At 41.6% G+C, this 6,331-nt stretch overlaps 1 long non-coding RNA gene across 1 annotated transcript; it reads left to right on the plus strand.

Annotated features, from left to right (window-relative positions):
* Positions 1-1,176: 1,176 nt before the first annotated feature.
* On the plus strand, positions 1,177-5,802 carry LOC125525897. The gene is made up of 4 exons (XR_007291465.1): positions 1,177-1,622; positions 2,302-2,406; positions 2,487-2,604; positions 2,812-5,802. It is a non-coding gene; the product is annotated as an uncharacterized LOC125525897 (long non-coding RNA).
* The last annotated feature ends 529 nt before the right edge of the window (positions 5,803-6,331 follow it).

Raw genomic sequence — 6,331 nt, forward strand, 5'->3', positions numbered from 1 at the left:
CATTTGTTGTCTTTCAGAGGTACCAGGATGTGATTGATGTCGTCTATCTTAGTTCACTCATTTGTTTTTGTTCCTTGATTTGAAATACAGACATGAATAGCATGCATATTTGTTTGGTGCATAAAAGATCTCTAGGTTGTTCTCAGCATCCATATAATTATATTCTCAAACCAAAATTGATGATGTTATTATCTGCTCTTTATCCGTGTGTACTAATAGAAAGGTGAGTGAGATGCAATGCATCCCTTTATTGAAGTTCCTTATCCAACATACAATATTTTCTTCGGTCTACAGTCAGTTAAAATTGTATCCTAATAAAAATCTTAACACTGGAAAACTTTCTTTTATATTTGTTTGAGGAATTATGTGTCAACTGGTAATCAATCGAGCGTTGAAAATATCCATTGTATGCACCTAAACCATTGTGTATTATATGTATCTAACATTGGAGCATTCATGCCAATATCAGTTTCGAATCTGCAAAGTTTGATAATACCGCTGCAATGTAAAGGCCAGACAAAGCTATGACCGAGCGCGGCAAAGTGCGCCTGTTCTTCTAGTATATATTTTTAGCTTATTGTTTCTGTGAAATTACACTAGCCATAATGCACTAGCTCTTCTAAGTGTTAAGTACATAGTTTTTTCTGGGTGGTAACCCTCTTGAGGATAATTTTATCGTGATGATATATGTAGTATAAAAGGTTGTGTTAGGCTCCAAATAATACTGCGTCATCTAGGCTTTGTGTTTTCTTCCTAAACTAAGCCTACTGCCATTTTATCATGATGATACATGTAGTATAAAAGGTTGTGTTAGGCTCCAAATAATACTGCATCATCTAGGCTTTGTGTTTTCTTCCTAAACTAAGCCTACTGCCATACAAACACGTTAACAAATACTGAAGCTTGATTAGTGCGCACAATCCTATCTTAAGAGGCGCCACCAGGTGGCGCCCCAACCACTAGTTAAACACATTCAGCTGCGCGAGCTGGGCGCTCTCTCACGCAATCCACGTGTTACTTTTTTTTGAGCAACTTTTTTTTTGAGCAACACGTGTTACTTTTACTGTGTTGGGATGAAAAAAATATTATTGGCTAGGAAAAACGTGGCCCAAAGAGAGAAGAAGAGGAAGTAGCCTCGAGCCGCATCACTTCTCGTTTCTCTCCCCGGAACCGCATAGCACGCACGCAACCTCTCCCTTTCCTCGTTTTACCTTCCCACGGGTGGGTAGCTAGGGTTGCCGCCGCCGCCCCATCGGCCCATACCAACTCCTCCGGCGCCGTCCACGGGAGAAGGCACCTCCTCAGATTCGCTTCTCTTCCAAACCTTCTCGCCTTAGCGTTCCACATCGTCGCCATGATGGTTGCAGATGAGGGGGAGGAAGGGGATGCCATCGAGGTGCCGACGAGGACAGAGGAGGGAGAATCAGGTGAGGGCGGGTGCGAGATCGCCGTATCCCTGGCGATCGGCGCCGTGCGGCGCCGGACTTCGCTGCGCTGGTGTCGCTCTACCCCTCCTTCGCCTCCTTTGTCACCGTGCCCGCGGGAGGCCGCCCGTCCGTTGACTTCGCCGCCACGCGAGAGCTCACACACGTCCTCCTCCTCGACGACCACGGCCTCAACTGGTTTGTGCAACTCGCTCTCCTCCCGCCCCTTCCCCTCAACCCTAAGATGCATTTTGTGCCGCACCATTCATGACTGTTCCTGTTCGGTTGTGTTAGCTGGGTTGTTTATTTCTTTGCTATTGGCCTGTTGTGCTACTGGGAGAATTGGTTGGCAAATATAGAATTCAACTAACTGTGCCATCTAACTCAAATGTAACTGACACACTTAGCGTCTTATGAAGAAGTGTTGAAATGAGTTCAGAGCTCGAGAGGTTCACAACTTTGTGTACATGTTAGTGTTGTATATTAATAGAACATTTTGTAACCTACAAGAGATCACTTGCTTTATTCTTGCTACGGTACTTACACAATGGAACCTTAATATATTGAACAAAAATGTGCTGAAAAGGGTCTTGACAGGAAATGTACACTGCTTATTGTATTCATTGTCTTGTCAATAATATACATAACCGCATAAAAGAAAGACTTTTTGGTTTCGTGAAAATCAAAGTGATACAATGTTTGGTTTTCATCCATTAGAAGTTAGTGAAACATATGCGTGCACACTAAAACATTCATGAACTGAATACCGGATTGAAAACCCTGGCATGTGTAGTACAACTGATTTTATCTTAGTGACACGACATCTGTGTTTGATCTTCCTGGAGCTGCAGGTGATGAATGTATTTGTCCCTTTCAGCTTCAGGTTGCTGGCACCTAGGAGGGACGGGACAGCAAAATCGGTGCTCATCGAAGATGGCGTTGGTACCACTTACCCGACAACACAGTTCTGCGGAAGCTTTTTGTAAGTGCCAAGTAAATTTCCTTTTATATGGATAATTATGGTGAGCTGATAGTTATCTTGCTTCTGCTCATCATGACCAGCGTATACCAAGACACTTCTCCGTACATGATGGATACACACGCACGGAGTGAGCTTTTCTCTGCGGTTCTGGTGACCTGCGCACAGGGTCTCTGTTCCATGATGTTGCCAACGAGCAAGGTAAATCCTCTACGCTTGGTCACTTTGACTCTGTATTTATGGTATGGTCACTTGGATTTATGCGTCTGAGCTTCTCATTTTTGTCTTTGACTGATCTTTCGTATCTAAACCACTGTACATCAATTTCGCTGGATTCTTTGATAGAATTATGTATTTATGCTTGTTTCATGGTTTTCCTTTTCTCAATAATTTGAACCTCCATTACAGACGTGGAGACCGATCATGAGCCTCTCCTTTGACATCAAATTGTGTTCCATCGAAAAAGCTTGGGTATTCTTATTCCATCAATTTTTGGATGATTGTCAAAATCCCATGATATGATTTAGAACCTGACATTATATTTTATTGTATGATACAACTGTCTAATACTCATAATGTGAGGGACACAGGAAGAGTATTGGTCGCCGGCGATGAAAGCATTGGTTGGGGGGAGGCATCGATGTGATATTGATGCCAAGGTGGGCTTTCCCAATCTTGCTCTTTTTGTTGGGCGATTCTGATGCGGGTTCTTGATTTAATATGTGAGTTGGGTAGTCTCGCGTCTACTCATGTGATCTTACTTTATCAGATTCTTCTTAGTTTATGTTTTTGATTCAATCGTGCATTTGTGGTACTTGAAGCGATTGGTTATTCCGCTTTAGTGTTGTGGATCTGATAGTCTGAACTTAAAAGTGAGGAGTTTTTTAATGCAAACTTATCATCTAAAGATCCTTTGGTTTTAATGTGGCCCCTGACTGATGAACTCTTGGTCCGCAAATTAGAGTTATTTAGCAGTTGATTACAAGTCATTGGTAGTGTAGTCTGTAGTGTAGTGTAGTGTTTTAACTTGATGCTGTTGGTTTCCACAAAAAAAAGATGGAAAACTAGCCAACAGGTCGGTCTCAGTACTATTGAGCTGCTCGCATGCAGTTTTGTGTGTGACAGTGGTAGTGCAAAGCCAGCATCGTTTTTGTTTGGCACTATAAAACAATGATATCTTGATGCTGAAGCATTATATTGTTGTTTAAATGATACTAGGATGGATGCTGCTTAGTTGCCAATTTGTCACTTGTGAAGATTTTCACATGCCGTAGTTTGGTAACAGGGGATATAAAACATGTGGATTTTTTAGCATGTCGTAGTTGATGACAGGGTATATGGTGAACTGACCACCTGCCTATGCACATATTCGTTCACCCGGAGACCATCGATTGGTTTATGATAGTTTATGCAAAATGTATCGTGCATGTTCACAGATTTTATCCTAGGCCGTGTACCAAAAAAATAGAGGTGACTTCATCTTAATCCGCCCCTCGCCACTTTGCACTTCAGGTGTTTATATACCTTTTCTCCTTATCACGCCATTTGTTGTTTTTCTTTGCACATCTCAGCTTCACTGTTTTAGGTTAGGCACGACGAACAACAAGGAAAGCATTCTGACCCACAGAGTGAAGTGTTTGCAAGCAAATATTTAATGCATACAATTTGTTTCAAATTACTTGTGATTTCGATGATTTGACAAGTACAAACGTCTGGCGTTCTGCCTTTTGATATAACATGTTAGGTCCTTATTCGCTTCATATCCATACGGGAGGGTAACACATACTGAAAATGTTAACCGTTCACCAAAAATATCTGTGACTCGATACATGTATCCAAACTAAATAGTTGTTTTCATGCCGTCTAGATTGTACTAAATATACTAATAATCAATATGCAATTTTGGGCAAGGCCTAAATGCTATTATAAAATATGAAATGATACCATACATGGTATCTGAATTTGGAAATGAACCAGCAGATCCACTTATTCAAGTTTCAATTTTTTCTTCTTTAGCTTTGCATTTGCAATTGATGGTGTTACAGAAAACGGCCTCGAGCTTTTTGGACTACCTACTTGTGTATAAAAGTTTTAGTCAAAGCTTAAATTATTATATTTTAAGGTTGTAGAGGTTGTATGTTACGCCGGCTAAGACTAAAGATTGTAAATTCATTGTTTATCTTACCAGCGTTGTTCTCTTTGAAGATAATTGTAGAAACTATATTATCAGTTCATTGCTACTTTGTATGTGACTTATGCTATCCTCATATATGTGCTACTTTGTATGTGACTTGTGCTATCCTCATATATGTCAATACTGTAATATGAGCGTCTTGGTCCTTCTTATACAACTTTTCTTGTTATGCTCTCCATCAGCCTCCTTTGCTCCCATTGCTGTTGTCTGATGTACATTTTTTTGTTTTTAAGCAAATTTGTCTTTTAGTTCTGATTTTATCTCCATCCTCAAATGTAACTTTGGTTTTCAGTTGATCTGTCAACCAAATTTCTTTTGACGGGAAGGCCTTATGGCTAGCTTTATTAAACTCAAATCAAAATTACGTCCTCTGCGAGAGGTCTCAGAATAAACTCAGGCGGAGCCTCTAACCATTGAGCAGGGTTATTAGCACTACCCCATCTAGCTAGCTCATGTGCTACCACATTTCATATAATGTCATAATTTGTGCTGATGTTCTGCATATCTGAGAAAGAAGATAGTATGATAAGGCTAAAGGAGAATTATGGTGGAAAGCTTTCTTTTCTCTTGTTTGTGTGATCCAGCTCTACATCTATGCTAACTTATTGCCATCTTCATTTGAAGATGAAGTTAACCAGTCCATTATTATTCCTCTGATTCATTGGTTGTTCTATGCCGAGATCTTGCCCCATCCCTGAGCTTGTTGATTTTTTAGGGTTCTTATGAATCGTGCTCGTCGTTCAGTTCTGCAATCCACCTTTATTAATGCAGTTACTTTTTGGGGCATATCTTCCTGCATCTAAACGCCCTATGTGTGTGTGTGTGTGTGTGTGTGTGTGAGCGAGCAAGCAGATAGACGAGGAGGCCGAGCCATCCTCGACAACATCGTCACCGTCAGACCGAGGGCGCCGTGAGCAACCTGAGCCATTATCACCTTGTGGCGCCACCTAAGAGGAGTTGAGGCAATGCCAGGTGGAAGACCGAGGGCGTCTGGATGAAGCGAACGTGGCCAGTTCTTTTTGTCTCTAGCTAAGACGATATGGCGCCGAAACTTCAGATTTTTGGTTTATAAGTGCCGAGCATAACTATCCATGGTGGTATATATACAATAGACAGACGTGTTAGGCTTCAAAACTGAATGCAATGAACCTAATTACGGTAATCCTTCTTTGCTGTTAACAGATTGTACTAACCTCATAATTTCTGTGCGCCCTATCCTGATTACTCAATTAGATTTTCTTTGGTAGACGGCATAAATAGATAATCACGGTACTGGTACTAAATCACAATTACTACTTCCAAATGACACTCGCAACCATCCGTATCAAAAACATTTGTTTGTCCATTTGTGCAGAAGCTGCTCCTGCTGCATTATATAAGATCCCTTAGTCTTTGGTTTTGAGATATGGCATCAACCAAGTTTTGAAGCTCTTTCTAAAGTTAGGCGTATTTGTTTTCTCTGTGATGATAGCCTACCTTGCACAATGAAGTTGGAGTCAGACCCCTTGAGTATCTATGATGTTAGGCCCTAAATAGATTTGTTCCTGGTTCTACACTAGTAGAAAATAGGGCTATGGTCCAGGCCGGCTTAGCCCATTAGTCCCGGTTCAGTCTAGAACCGGGACCAATGTGGGCATTGGTCCCGGTTCGTGAGCCCAGGGGGCCGGCCGGGCCACGTGGGCCATTGGTCCCGGTCCAGACGAACCGGGACCAATGGGCCTCGCTCTTGGCCCA

The sequence above is a fragment of the Triticum urartu genome, chromosome 7, assembly GCF_003073215.2.
Source record: "Triticum urartu cultivar G1812 chromosome 7, Tu2.1, whole genome shotgun sequence".
Taxonomy (NCBI): Eukaryota; Viridiplantae; Streptophyta; class Magnoliopsida; order Poales; family Poaceae; genus Triticum; species Triticum urartu.